Source organism: Moschus berezovskii, chromosome X, assembly GCF_049115385.1.
Source record: "Moschus berezovskii isolate FMDL1 chromosome X, NW_MosBer_1.0, whole genome shotgun sequence".
Classification (NCBI taxonomy): Eukaryota; Metazoa; Chordata; class Mammalia; order Artiodactyla; family Moschidae; genus Moschus; species Moschus berezovskii.
This window is the reverse complement of record NC_142488.1, coordinates 79,012,449-79,028,285: the sequence shown is the minus strand read 5'-3', so window position 1 is coordinate 79,028,285 and position 15,837 is coordinate 79,012,449.

Genomic DNA, 15,837 nt, shown 5'->3' with positions numbered 1-15,837 from the left:
AAGAAAGTCTTATGTGTGGTCTATCACATATTTTTCTTTTTGAGTCTCATTCCAAGTACCATTGCTTTCAGGGGCAATTGGGACAACTATTTGTGCAACTACTGACCTAAAAAACTCAATCAAATGTAGAGGGATGTCTGTTCTCATGCTGTTTTCCCTTTCAATTTCACTTCCTTTTGCACTTTTAATCTCTTCCACAGGACATCATTAAGAATGATTTTGTGTCAAAACTTTTAATGAAGTTAATTTTTCCATAAACAGATTTTTAGGTAAGACTTTTAATTGTGTATGTCATTAAGTTCTTCTTAGAAGCAGCATCCTATTTCTTGGAAAGAGGTAATAATTCTTTAGGGCTCTGGTGGGTCAGTGCAGTGTGCTTATAGTGACCAGAGGTTATAAGATTTGATATCTAAACTTGTAAACTAAAAATCCAAGCCTTGTAGTTTCCTTTGCTGTGCAGAAGCTTTTAATTTTAGTTAGGTCCCATTTGTTTATTTTTGCTTTTATTTCCAATATTCTAGGAGGTGGGTCATGGAGGATCCTGCTGTGATTTATGTATATTATCATATGTGAAACGAATCACCAGTCCAGATTCAATGCATGGTACAGGATGCTTGGGACTGGTGCATTGGGATGAACCAGAGGAATGGGATAGGGAGGGAGGTGGGAGGGGGGTTCAAGATGGGGAACACATGTACACCCGGAGCAGATTCATGTCAATGTATGGCAAAACCTATACAATATTATAAAGTAATTAGCCTCCAATTAAAATAAATAAATTTAAAAAAAAATCCAAGACTTGTAACTAAATAACCCCTTTGAAATAAGGGAGGGCAGAACTCCTGAGATTCATGATACTGATGCTTCAAGAAAAATATCAAGAAAAAAATGTAGAAATGTGACTGGGAGGATACCGTTGAAATATTTCCAGTTATAAAAAAATGCAACTTTGTCACTCTTCTATGGAGCTAAACAACTGTAAAATAACTAATACTTTGTATTTTATCTTCTTTTTCTGTATTCAAAGGCAAGACTTTCCTGTTTTACCAAAATGATACAATATTTCAACATGTAATAATAATATTGGAGAATAAGTTAACTCTATTAATTAAAAAAATTTAGTTAACTCAGCATCATTTTTGGAAGCAAAACTAAAAATCGAACCAAACCAAATTGAAAAATAGCAGTGTTACATGAAATCTTATAAACAGATTTCATTTATATTTTTAGTATTCTTTATTATATTTATATTTTGCCAGATTTAGAGATTTCAAATTTCCTGAAAAAATGCCAGTACAATATCAACTCCTGAAATATGAACTCCTGTGACTAGAAACATGTTTAACTTATGAACAGTTTATTCGTTTGTTGTTTTAGAGTAAAATATAGTATAGATCTAGCGGTAGCCTACTGAATTTAATAACTTAATGCACTTCAAAGAAAAATTTATATTTTTGTCACCTAAGGCTATAATCTCTAATGAAACGGATGAAAATGAAAATTTCATATGTGCTATGACTAGATGAAGATAAATTTTATTGTAAACAAAGTGTTATTACAGCAAAGGCAGTAGTAGTCCTGTTATGTAGTTATCAATAGTCATTATATCTAAATTATACTACATCCTAAAATAGGAGTGACATTACATAAAATATTGCACTCAAGCTGGATGGACTCAGGCAGGGTCTAAAATAATACATTAATATATTTGAACATGTAAAATGCTTGCCCTGAAACTTTTACCACTCATGAATTTCTATTTAAATATCATTCCCTATTTGTGGGATTCAGTGACTGGCTTGTTCTCTGAATCAGTCTCACTTACCTAATTCCTATGTGTCTCCATTTCATTTCATCTAAACTATTGTTTAGAACTGGAAAATTGCAACATTTAAGAGAAGATACTTTACCTCTAGAGAAATGTAATAATGGGTTATGTTTGGCTTGGCTTGTAAATATTGATTATTAATATGGCATGGTGAAGAAAATGATAATAATTCCTTTGTCTCTATGAACAGAAAATGAAAAATTCTGAACTCTTATTCTTTAATGTTTAGATATAGCACTGTGTGGCAGTCATAACAGCTAAAATAGTAAGCTTCTTTAAGCAAGCTATTTTTGACTTTCAAACAAAGTCATGATTGAAAGTGACTTTCATGTGACTTTCATGTGCTTGAATTCAAAGAAAATCTGAGATCTTAAAAATTGTGTAGCTTTTTTTGCTAATGGATTTTAAGGGGTTGGTTTATTACCCTTTATTTTTTACTTATTCTTACCATTTCTTCTTTCTAAAATTAACCTTCAGTTACATCCAAATTGAAATACCAAAGTAATTATTTGTCATTATTTTTTAAAATTGAAATACTGATCCAGAAAATGTCATATAGTAAATGGAAACCAATCTGCATTTCCAAGTGCTGCATTTACTTTCTTCTGCATCATTTAGGAAATAAGCTGAGATGTTAATACATATATTATAATCATTCTCATGAAATTTATTATAAAGAGTCGGACACGACTGAGCGACTGAACTGAACTGAACTGAAAGAGAATTTGTGACATTCTGTAATACCACAGAATTTATATTAGAAAATTATTCCCAAGTGTAGAGCTGACAGGAATTTTATGATGAATTTTTAGTTTGAACGTTTTTATTTTTTCAGTATAATGGCAATATCAACTCCAGTGATAAGCAGGTAACTCCATGGACAAATGGAGAATAAAACTGGGAAATGCATAAGCAGGCAATAGTAAGGGAAGTTTAATAGCTAGTATAGAGACTAGCCATGGGATCTTAGGCAGAGAGGTTTTTTCTTAGGATTACATCTAGCAAGAGTAACGTAAACTCTGACCCTTGAATTACTGGAGTATTCAAGATCATTAGATGAAATATACAGTCATTTTTCAAAACTATATTAGAAGATTCTCGGTTTTCAGAATAAAGCAAAATTCAATCCTCAGGGCATAAAGTCAGCATTGGATTCCCCCTAGCTAATGGTGAGAATGATTTAATAAATATGGCATGGCTAAGCCAGCAGATAGAGGACAAATAGCTGAAACTGAGGAAGAAAAAGGACCTGTAAGGAAGAGACTAACTTTTAAGATCAAAGTGTCTTGACAAGGGTTTCTTAACCTTGACACTGTAGACATTTTGGTCTGGATAATTCCTCATGGTGGGGGCTCTCTTACGCAGAGTATGATGTTTAGCATTATCCCTGACAGCTACTCCACTAGATTCCAGTAGCACTCCTCTCCCCAAATTGTGACAATCAAAAATATCTCCAGAAGTTGCAAAATGTCCCCAGAGAGGCAAAACTGTCTAGAGTATAGGAAGACCTCAGTCTACTGTAGATAAAAGCCTAACTATATCATCAAAGTGTTTGAAGTGGAGAACATAATGCTGTTTCTGACCACCAATAAAAGAGAGTCCACTACAAATGGATTTTAAAATGAGACTATTATACAGAGTGAAGTAAGCCAGAAAGAAAAACACCAATACAGTATATTAACGCATATATATGGAATTTAGAAAGATGATAATGATAACCCTTGTATATGAGACAGCAAAAGAGACACATATATATAGAACAGTCTTTCGGACTCTGTGGGAGAGGGCAAGGGTGGCATGATTTGGGAGAATGGCATTGAAACATGTATATTATCATATGTGAAACGAATAGCCAGTCCACGTTCGATGCATGATACAGGATGCTCAGGGCTGGTGTACTGGGATGAACCAGAGGGATGGGATGGGGAGGGAAGTGGGAGGGGCGTCAAGATGGGGAACACATGTACACCCGGGGCAGATTCATGTCAATGTATGCAAACCCAATACAATAATGTAATTATCCTCCAATTAAAAAAAATAAAATGATCTAGTATCTGCCCTTGAATATTAGCAAAAATATTACTGACCACAATGATTAATTATGTCTTACCACAAAATGTAAGATATTATCTTTTATAAGGTGACAGGTAGAGGTACAGTTGCTAATTAAATTGAGATTTCGATGGTAAATCAACTTCAGTCTTGATAATATAAAATAAAATAGGTTAATATTAATTGTGCATTTTTTAAGGCAAGTTACTGTAGTAGAAAAAAGTGTAATATTTTACAGTTGCACTCAAGAAGCTTATAATTGTATCAGGACAGCTAAGATATGCCATAAATTTTAAATACTAATATGAGATTCACAAGGTAAAACAATTGATTAATTACAGAAGTAGTGGCAAAAGAAGTTATAAATTCTCAGGAGTTAGATTTCTAAAGTAGAGGACAGATTTTGGAACCAAACAGCAAAGATTTTGTTGAAGAATGTTGAGTATAAAAAAGTTTTTATGAAACTACTCGTCAGGAGATTAGTTTGATAAAGATAAGTATAATGAAATAGAAGTAGGGTGGGAGAAGGTGCCAAAAAGTCTTGTTAGAAAGGTAGTATAGTAATCCAGTGATGAGAAGAAAAGAATCTGAGCTAGTATAGTAGCAATGGGAATTAAAAGGAGGTAACTGATGAAAGATTTGATAGCACTTGGATCAGGGAGGATATAAAGTGTAGAAACTGACTGATACTTTTAGTTCAGATATCTAGTTAATGATGATGACATTAGTAGAAATGGAAAACTCGGGATAGAGAGTTGGATTTCAGGGAAAGGCTGACATCTATATTCAATTAATTATGAGGGAAAGCAAGGCATTTATAAGATTGTGTCCAGTAAAAAAAAAAAAAAGTATCTGTTAGTTTGGAGCTTTGAAAAATCTCCAGAAGAGCTGGAGATATATATTTGGAAATCATTCATATGCTTTCTATGTGCCAGATACTGTCCAAAGTGCTACATATGTACTAACTAATTAAAACTTCTTAATAACATTAACTAATTAAAGCCTCTTAATAACCCTATTCTGGAGTAGGAAATGTCAAACCACTCCAGTATTCTTGCATGGAAAATTCCATGGACAGAGGAGACTGGTGGGTTACAGTCCTTGGGGTTGAAGAGTCGTACATGACTAAGCACACACACAAGTTGAAAATGTAGATCATTTGTTGTTGAATAACTATTGGGTAGGAAGTTGTTGTTGTTCAGTCACACAGCCCAGCTGTGTCTGATTCTATTTTGCATATGAGGAAACTGAGGCCCGTAGATATTAAGTTACTCATTCAGGTTCACGTAGCAAAATGAGATCCGTGAGGGGAAACAGGAAAAGAAGGGAAAGCAGAACTGGGGAACGTGCTCAAGAAGTATAACATTTTAAGATTCCAAATTCGACATATTTTCAAGCAATCAACAAAGATGTTTGCCTTTACTTAACAATTTTATCCTTGAGAGCTCTTGCACATCTATTATCTGAAATAAAAAGAAGCCAAACTGTTAACCTATGATGTTTCTTTTACGGTAAAAATAGCTACATTACAAGCATTTAGAAAAGCTAGATTCTTCACTTGCTTTCCAGTAACTGAATAAATATATACTGTGCTTATTTTTCCCTGGTTTTAAAGTTGATGAATAAATAGATGAAGAGAAGAAGCTAGGAAAGTAGAAATGGCTTTTTAGTGTGAAAGGGAATAAAGGTTTCTGGAGTTTATCATGTAATAAAAAAGATATTTCCATTGCCAAAAATTTCCACTGGCTATGCCAGTGTGCACTAAAATAGTAATTCACTAATTTGAATATAAAGGGCCTGAAGGAGGGATACAGAGTTCAGAGATAATTTGCTTTATTCATTGTGAAAGAAAGTATGTGTGAATCACACTTCTTTAAAAAAAAGAAGAAAACAAACAAACAATCAGTTCAGTTCAGTCGCTCAGTCGTGTCCGACTCTCCGTGACCCCATGAATCACAGCACGCCAGGCCTCCCTGTCCATCACCAACTCCCGGAGTACACTCAAACTCATGTCCACAGAGTCGGTGATGCCATTCAGGCATCTCATTCTCTGTCCTCCCCTTCTCCCACCGCCCCCAACGTTTCCCAGCATCAGAGTCTTTTACAGTGAGTCAACTCGTCGCATGAAGTGGCCAAAGAATTGCAGTTTCAGCTTTAGCATCAGTCCTTCCAATGAACACCCAGGACTGATCTCCTTTAGAATGGACTGGTTGGATCTCCTTGCAGTCCAAGGGACTCTCAACAGTCTTCTCCATCACCACAGTTCAAAAGCATCAATTCTTCGGCGATCAGCTTTCTTCACAGTCCAAATCTCACATCCATACATGACCACGGGAAAAACCATAGCCTTGACTAGATGGACCTTTGTTGGCAAAGTAATGTCTCTGCTTTTTAATATGCTATCAAGGTTGGTCATAACTTTCCTTCCAAGGAGTAAGCGTCTTTTCATTTCATGGCTGCAATCAGCATCTGCAGTGATTTTGGAGCCCAAAAAAATAAAGTCTGACATTGTTTCCACTGTTTTTCCATCTATTTCCCATGAAGTGATGGGACCAGATGCCATGATCTTTGTTTTCTGAATGTTGAGCCTCAAGCCAATATTTTCACTCTCCTCTTTCACTTTAATCAAGAGGCTCTTTAGTTCCTCTTCACTTTCTGCCATAAGGGTGGTGTCATCTGCATATCTGAGGTTATTGATATTTCTCCCGGCAATCTTGATTCCAGCTTGTGCTTCTTCCAGCCCAGTGTTACTCATGATGTACTCTGCATATAAGTTAAATAAGCAAGGTGACAATATATGGCCTTGACGTACTCCTTTTCCTATTTGGAACCAGTCTGTTGTTCCATGTCCAGTTCTGACTGTTGCTTCCTGATCTGCATACAGGTTTCTCAAGAGGCAGGTCAGGTGTTCTGGTATTCCCATCTCTTTCAGAATGTTCCACAGTTTATTGTGTTCGACACAGTCAAAGGCTTTGGCATAGTCAATGAAGCAGAAATAGATGTTTTTCTGGAACTCTCTTGCTTTCTCCACAATCCAGCGGATGTTGACAATTTGATCTCTGGTGCCTCTGCCTTTTCTAAAACCTGCTTGAACATCTGGAAGTTCATGGTTCACATATTGCTGAAGCCTGGCTTGGAGAATTTTGAGCATGACTTTACTGGCGTGTGAGATGAGTGCAATTGTGTGGTAGTTTGAGCATTCTTTGGCATTGCCTTTCTTTGGGATTAGAATGAAGACTGACCTCTTCCAGTCCTGTGGCCACTGCTGAGTTTTCCAAATCTGCTGGCATATTGAGTGCAGCACTTTCACAGCATCATCTTTCAAGATTTGAAATAGCTCAACTGGAATTCCATCACCTCCACTAGCTTTGTTCGTAGTGATGTTTTCTAAGGCCCACTTGACTTCCCATTCCATGATGTCTGGCTCTAGGTCAGTGATCTCGTTATCGTGACTATCTTGGTCGTGAAGGTCTTTTTTGTACAGTTCTTCTGTGTATTCTTGCCACCTCTTCTTAATATCTTCTGCTTCTGTTAGGTCCATACCATTTCTGTCCTTTATCGAGCCCACCTTTGCATGAAATGTTCCCTTGGAATCTCTAATTTTCTTGAGGAGATATCTTGTCTTTCCCATTCTGTTGTTTTCCTCTATTTCTTTGCATTGATCACTGAGGAAGTCTTTCTTATCTCTCCTTGCTATTTTTTGGAACTCTGCATTCAGATGCTTATATCTTTCCTTTTCTGCTTTGCTTTTCGCTTCTCTTCTTTTCACAGCTATTTGTAAGGCCTCTTCAGATAGCCATTTTGTTTTTTTTGCATTTCTTTTCCATTGGTATGGTCTTGGTCCCTGTCTCCTGTACAATGTCACGAACGTCCGTCCAGAGTTCATCAGGCACTCTGTCTATCAGATCTAGTCCCTTAAATCTATTTCTCACTTCCACTGTATAATCATAAGGGATTTGATTTAGGTCATATCTAAATGGTCTAGTGGTTTTCCCTACTTTCTTCAGTTTAAATCTGAATTTGGCAGTAAGGAGTTCATGATCTGAGCCACAGTTGGCTCTTGGTCTTATTTTTGCTAACTGTATAGAGCTTCTCCATCTTTGGCTGCAAATAATATAATGAATCTGATTTTGGTTTTGACCATCTGGTGATGTCCATGTGTCGAGTCTTCTCTTGTGTTGTTGGAAGAGGGTGTTTGCTATGACCAGGGTGTTCTCTTGACAAAACTCTGTTAGCCTTTGCCCTTCTTCATTCCGTGTTCCAAGGCCAAATTTGCCTTTTACTCCAGGTATTTCTTGACTTCCTACTTTTGCATTCCATTCCTCTATAATGAAAAGGACATCTTTTTTGGGTGTTAGTTCTAAAAGTTCTTGTAGGTCTTCATAGAACCGTTCAACTTTGGCTTCTTCCGTGTTACTGGTTGGGGCATAGGCCTGGATTACTGTCGTATTGAATGGTTTGCCTTGGAAACGAATAGAAATCATTCTGTCATTTTTAAGATTGCATCCAAGTACTGCATTTCGGAATCTTTTGTTGACCGTGATGGCTACTCCATTTATTCTAAGGGATTCTTGTCTATAGTAGTAGATATAATCGTCATTTGAGTTAAATTCACCCATTCCAGTCCATTTTAGTTCACTGATTCCTAGAATGTCTATGTTCACTCTTGCCATCTCCTGTTTGGCTACGTCCAATTTGCCTTGATTCATGGACCTAACATTCCAGGTTCCTATGCAATATTGCTCTTTACAGCACCGGACCTTGCTTCTATCACCGGTCACATCCACAACTGGGTATTGGTTTTGCTTTTGCTCCATCCCTTCATTTCTTCTAGAGTTATTTCTCCACTGATCTCCAGTAGCATACTGGGCACCTACCGCCCTGGGGCATTCCTCATTTAGTACAACAGAAAACGTAGGAACTTGCTAACATATTTGTTTGAAACCACTTCCATTAGGTAACATGTGTATGGCAAGTGATTATATCTTGGAGAAGGGTTATCAGATACTGCTCAAGCTTCAATGTCCATACACATCATTTGTGTTGGGGATGTTGCTAAAAATGAAGATTTTGATTCTGAGGATCTGGGCTGAAGCCTGAAATTCTGCAGTTCTAACAGTTTACCAGTGATGCAATGCTTTCATCCATAGATCACATTTAGATTTATAAAGACTTAAATTCACTTGTCTTCAATTTCTTCAATCCATTTGAGTATGCGTTGTATAATCTATAGTCTCTTTTAACCATACCATTTTGTTATTCTGCTTGGTCTTGAGTTAATATCTTTATGGTTTTGTCTTTTTACTTTGGGGGTAAGTTGGTTTGGGGTAAGAAAATACTCTTTTCAAAACTTATTGATTTTTTTTTCTTTCTTTCCCTGTTTAAGTACTATGATGACATAAAGAATTTTTTCCCCTCTCTAGCGAGACAGGGAAAAATCTAGAATAAAGTACTTTATGGATAAAACATTTAGCCTTTTGCTCTAAGAAAGTTGGCAAAAGAGCAAGTTTGGAAAGTTGGCTTTCTAAGGCTACTTGCTATCAATCTGAGTAATAATTTCCCACATGATTTGGGCAGGATGAAAGTAGAATTTGGAAGCTGGTAGCTTTCCAAAATTGATTATCAGAAGAGGGTAGGTCAAATTCTTCACAGTAAGTTCACAAGTCTGTCAAATTATACACTTATATTCAAATCTAGCTCCAACCATGTTAAACCAAATATTCATGTGTCTTTCAATCCTCACCACTGGAAATTCTATGTGATTGTCCTCACTCACTGGTATGGATAAAAGGAAATTAACTGCACACACTCAATATACACTCAATTTGTTTTACTCAAAGCTTTTCACCTGTCACTTTTGACTTGATATTTTGGAGCATGTTGTCATGCCTCAGTTGATTCTCCTTAAGAAAAGAAAAAAAATAATGACTTTTGATTTTTAAGAATACTGAAGATGTGCACTTTTTCTTTTTTTGGCCTTAACTTGTTTAAGATGCTGCTGCTGCTGCTGCTAAGTCACTTCAGTCTTGTCCAACTCTGTGTGACCCCATAGACGGAAGCCCACCAGGCTCCCCCATCCCTGGGATTCTCCAGGCAAGAACACTGGAGTGGGTTGCCATTTCCTTCTCCAATGTGTGAAAGTGAAAAGTGAAAGTGAAGTCGCTCAGTCGTGTCCGACCCTTAGCGACCCCACAGACTACAGCCAACCAGGCTCCTCCACCCATGGGATTTTCTAGGCAATAGTACTGGAGTGGCTTGCCATTGCCTTCTCCGGCTTAAGATGCTAAGCATTCCTAAATGTGTTTTGCTATTCATTACGATTTTTAATGAGGAAGCAGGTAATCCATGGATAGGTGTGCTCTGTATAACTTAGTAATGCTAAACAAAAGCCTTTTTCAATTCACTGTAACTTTATAGTCACTGTAAACCAAATCTATTTTTTAGATGTTCATTCACAGCTCCTGTCAACATCAGCAGTGTCACATGTGTGTTGATAAAGGAAATTTCTGGTCAAATTTTCTTTCCATTCTCCATATCTGAACTCTGAAGCGAAGCTCTGGAACACAGGAAGTATACTCCATATACGACATTTCCAAAATAATCTTTATAATTATTATAATTCATAATCCTCCCTGTTATCTCCCCCAAAAGGCTAAATTTTATTTGGTTTTAGAACAGTTTTGCTTATTAATTTATCATTTGCTTTCTTTCAAAAACTTTTGACAGTTGTAACTCAGTAAATATCACATACAGCTAAAAAAGCACACATAGAGATATATTTACACACTAATAATTTCTGTGTGTATGTGAGAGAGAGAGAAATGTGGAAGGAGATACAATCACAAGTATTTAGGCATATTATGACAGTAAAGAATTAGAGAAGCTATATATTTTACATAGCTTTATTAAAGAATGCTAAAAGACAGAAGGTGGCAATAGCACAGGGAGGAGAGCATTGCAGAGAAGAGTGAAGGGCAAGGACAGGAATTAAAGGCCTTCCCCAAAGGGCCAAGTGTACATTGTCAGTCATGCATAGTTTGCGGAGTTTCTTGCTCAGTTTTTCTCCCTGTGAAAATCATACACTGACAGGAAAGAGATTTCATGAAATAAATCTCGCTTCTGTTATCTGGCTTATCCATTGTATAAAGCGTGCATTGTATTACTCTTCAGTAGTTTAGAACCACTGAGATAACATCCTTTCAAATAATGGCTGTAGAAATCTTGGAGTAACAAGCATGGTTTGTCTGCTTTGGCTGCAGGCTGTTTCATCAGCAGCTTTATCACACTCACATTCTCATATTATGAAGTCTGAATTACCTGACAGGAAAACATTTTTTTCCAGTGATTTTTTTTTTGTTGTTGTTATTGTTGATCTTGTTCAGCTGTGTTCTCACTGATTGCACCAGCTTACCTAACTGAACCGCTGAAATATGTTAGAGAGGAAACTGCTCAGAGAAACAGAATTGTTCCTTTTGAAAAATTTCCAGAATGACTGGAAGATTTTAAGACCCCTTCCAGTCCAAAATGACGACAATTCCACATCTATAATTGTACTATCTTTTATTTGAAGTTATTTTCATTTATCAAGAAGAGTGCTTTCTGGAAGTGCTAATTAAATTGATTTTTTTTTCTGTAAATGCCTTTGGTGACTACTGAGATAATGGAAAGTAAAAATAGTGTAGTAAAAAGTTATATCAATTAATTAAAACATTTTTCAGAATGTATTTTTGGAACTGCTTAGGTTTGTTAACCCAGAACTCCTCTTTGTGGTTCCTGCCCCCAACCTATGCAAGAAGGTAAATTCCCTAATAGCATTATCAGGAAATTTTTTTTTTTTTTATAAAGCTATGTCCTTGCTGGTTAAAAGACCTTTAACTAAGAAAAGAGAGATGTTTTATATTTCAGGGAAATACTATAAGTCAATGTTAATGGAATTTTTTTTCTTGTTAAAAATAAAACATGTAACTGTAATATCTTTTTTAGTTTTATATTTTCCATGGTAATATTTTGGTGCATTTGCTTAGGTCTTGCTAGAGCTAAAAATAAAAGCTTAGTAAATTTGATGCTTTCTGAGTTTATGGCATGACTGGCTTTTTTGTACTTACCAACATACATTAAAACAATATTTCCTTGTAAGAAGCTCTAAAAACAGATACTTTTGTTCCTTTATTTATTTTTCTCTATTGTGTCTTCACTCAGCAGGTAGGTAAGCTGGTCTTGTTTAGTAATTTTGTTGAAATATGATATTTACTAATATTTTACACAATGCTCAGAGAAGCAAGGAACAAATCTTTTAGGATGACCTCTTGGAAAGGTTTATCCTGACCTCATCAGCTCTGCATCCAAGGTCTATGAAAATGGCTTTCCAGATGTGTGGCTTGTAACTAATTGGATAGCACTTTCTGACAGCAGATGCCTTATGAGTCTTAGCTCACTCTCTATATAGACCATGATTTTTGGTGCCAGATAGCCTTCACGTGTCCCTATCACTGGTGTCGGTGATTTCCTTCTGCCTGCCCTCCGTAATGTAATAACTCATTACTGACTGGCAGTTGAGTCGTAGCATATCAGCTTTCGAAAGTCTCCTCTTAAAAACTGCCATATGTTATTAAATTAGCACTGCTTCAAAATTAATACTCTGTGACCACTGTATCTGCTGGTATCATGATGGTAATTTCCTGCTCACACATGACATAATATAGATGTTTTCAAATGAGTTTCTATCTAATGTTATGATATTTAGAAACAAGTATCACCTTACTACTCAAAACTGTGATTAAGGGTAAAGAATGCTCATGTTTTAATCTTGTATATTTAACCATTTGGGAAAAATGAGTCATCATTTATTAATTTTATCAAGCTGACTGGACAAGGCATTATAAAGCAAATATGCCCCCTTTGTGAGTGGTTAGTAGCTTTACAGAATCAGGTGTTCAGAATTATAAAGAGCTCATATGCACCCTTTTCCACCATGCTAATTTCACAGATGCAAAAGCTGAAGTCCAGGTAAGTTATAGTTGTTAGTTAGTGTCATGTTAGGAATGAAAGCCAGCACTTTTGACCTTCAATTAAGGATCTTTTGACATGAAGCTAAGTTTTTATCATCACGTCTGACAGAGTTATACTGGGTTACCATGCACGGTGCACCTGCAATTTAAAAACACATTGAAACACTCATTCTGGTGATTAAAAGGCTGCTTTGGAAGTTGTTACCTCATATCCTGTGGTAGGCTTAAATTGCCCACAGTTTTATATACCATCATATTTATAATGTAAAATAATATTGCTAATGCTATTATTTTATTTTATTTTTAATGTAAATTTATTTATTTTAATTGGAGGCTAATTGCTTTACAATATTGTGGTGGTTTTACCATACATATTATTGGGCCCCAGAGTGAAAAGACGTCACCTTACTCACTCAAGTTCTTTGAAAACAATTGCTTCACAAATGTGAATTGATAGCATTGCTATCTATTATTCAAACAATAGCTCCTTGGGGGGAAAAGATCTTCTTTCATGCCCTTCAACAAAATTTTAGCAATGCAGGAAGTACTAGTGCTAATTGTGCCTATATCATTTAGTTGTTGGATGACTGTTTTGAGATTAAATGGGTCTCTAAATGTAAATGTATATGGGCTTCCCTGGTGGCTCAAAGGGTAAAAGCATCTGCCTGCAATGTGGGAAACATGGGTTCAATCCCTGGGTCGGAAAGATCCCCTGGAGAAGGAAATGTCAACCCACTCCAGTACTCTTGCCTGGAAAATCCCATGGACAGAGACGCCTGATAGGCTACAGTCAATGGGATCGCAAAGAGTCGGACACCACTGAGCAACTTCACTTTCACTTTTTCACTTTCTCTATGTATATGAGTTACAACAGTGATCGTGTGTCATAAATTCTTGTTATTGTTGTTCATTCCCTAAGTTGTGACAGCTCTATGGACTGTTGCCTGCCAGGCTCCTCTGTTTATGGAATTTTCCAGCCAAGAATACTGTTGTGGGCTGCCATTTCCTTCTTCAGGGGATCTTCCTGACCCAGGGATCAAACTGGCATCTCTTGAATCTCCTGGATTGGGAGGCAGAGTCTTTACCACTGAGCCACCTGGGAAGCCCCGATCTATAAAATAGGAACATCAATAATACATACCATAGGTCATTTGTAAGGATATTAGTTAATATATGTAAAACATTTAGAACAGTACCTGGCACATAGAAAACACTTTGTAAGTGTTAGATATTACCATTTTATTACACTTAATATTTTAATATTATTTATGTATTAGTGTATTAATTCATCCAAAATATCATTTGCAGCTCTGCTATATTTGACTAATGATGAGGATACAGTTTATTGTGGGAAGTAGGCAAATAAGGATTCTGCAGTGTCATTAAGGATATGCTGCAGGGAATGCAGTGTGTTCAGGGAGCACATTAAAAGCCACCTTCCCTGTTTGTGTATCTAGTTTGAGTGAACTCTGGGAATTGGTGATGGACAGGGAGGCCTGGCGTGCTGTGATTCATGGGGTCGCAAAAAGTCAGACACGACTGAGCAACTGAACTGAACTGAACTGATGGGTGGGAAGGGGACTGAAAGATGGGAGTGGTAAGCACGGTGGATGAGAGATAATGGCTCAAAGAAGACTTTCTGGCTGAAAGGAAAAGCATGAATAAGAGGATGGGATGAAAGTGATGGAAGAAGGAGAAAAGTCACAAGAAACTTAGAGAAAGCCCAGTAAAATGGAAAAGAATGAAATAATTCCAGAATGGCTGAGGCAGAGTATAAGGTAGAAATTGAAGAGGAATGAGGCTGTAGAGTTAGATAGGGATGGGATCAGATGACAGCAAGAATCCAAAAGCCGTGATATTATGTTGAGAAGAGAGATTGGAGGGTCAGTTAACTATTTTAAGAAGAGGAGTGAAATGATAGAATTTGTGTTTTGAAAATATGACTTTGACTGCAGCATGGAAAATAGAGTTAACTTGGATAAGGCTGGAGATTAGGGGACCACTTAGAATCAGCTGTAGTAGTGAAGGTGAGAGATGATGATAGCTTATATAAGGGAAGAAGAAATAAGATTGAATGGAAGCAGATTTCAGACATATTTAATCGGTCGAATCAATGGAATAAGACAATAGATTAGATGAAGGGATTAGTGTTAGATATGTGACTCCCAAGTTATTGGCTTGGGCAACTAGCCAGGTGGTTGTACCATCCACTGACACAAGGAAGGCACAAAAAGGATCACATTTGGAGGGAATGGATGGCATCATTTCAGGCTTAGACTTTCTTTGAAATATCTAAGTGAAGATGTGAGGTTAGCAGTTGGATATGTGGGTCTAGAGCTTAAAGGAGAGATTAGGGCTGGAGATTTGGGAGTCATTTGTGCAGAGATTGCAAGTGATGCCATGGAGAGAAATGAAATGACCCTGAGAATATGTGTAAACCTACAAGGAAAAATGGTTCACATTATAATAAAACAGAAAGTTCTAAATCTTCTTTTGTCCCACTAACCCCTTCAGCAGTCTGGTAAAGCCTAAAGGACCTCTTTTCAACATTATGTTTTCTCACTATATAAGTGCATATGCAAGTATATATAATATATTTGCATATCCATACACATAATACACAGTTATATATTTAGCATATATAATTTAGCATATAGTAATATAGTTACAGAAAAATTATATTGAAATAGTTATCAAAATATTTTAGGACATATTATAAACAAATATATATGCTTTTTATTAACACATCAAATTATAAGAGCTCAGTTCAGTTCAGTTCAGTTCAGTCGCTCAGTCGTGTCCGACTCTCCGCGACCCCATGAATCACAGCACGCCAGGCCTCCCTGTCCATCACCAACTCCCGGAGTACACTCAAACTCATGTCCACAGAGTCGGTGATGCCATCCATAGTGGACTTAATAATCACCTTAATTTCAAAGTAATGAGGAC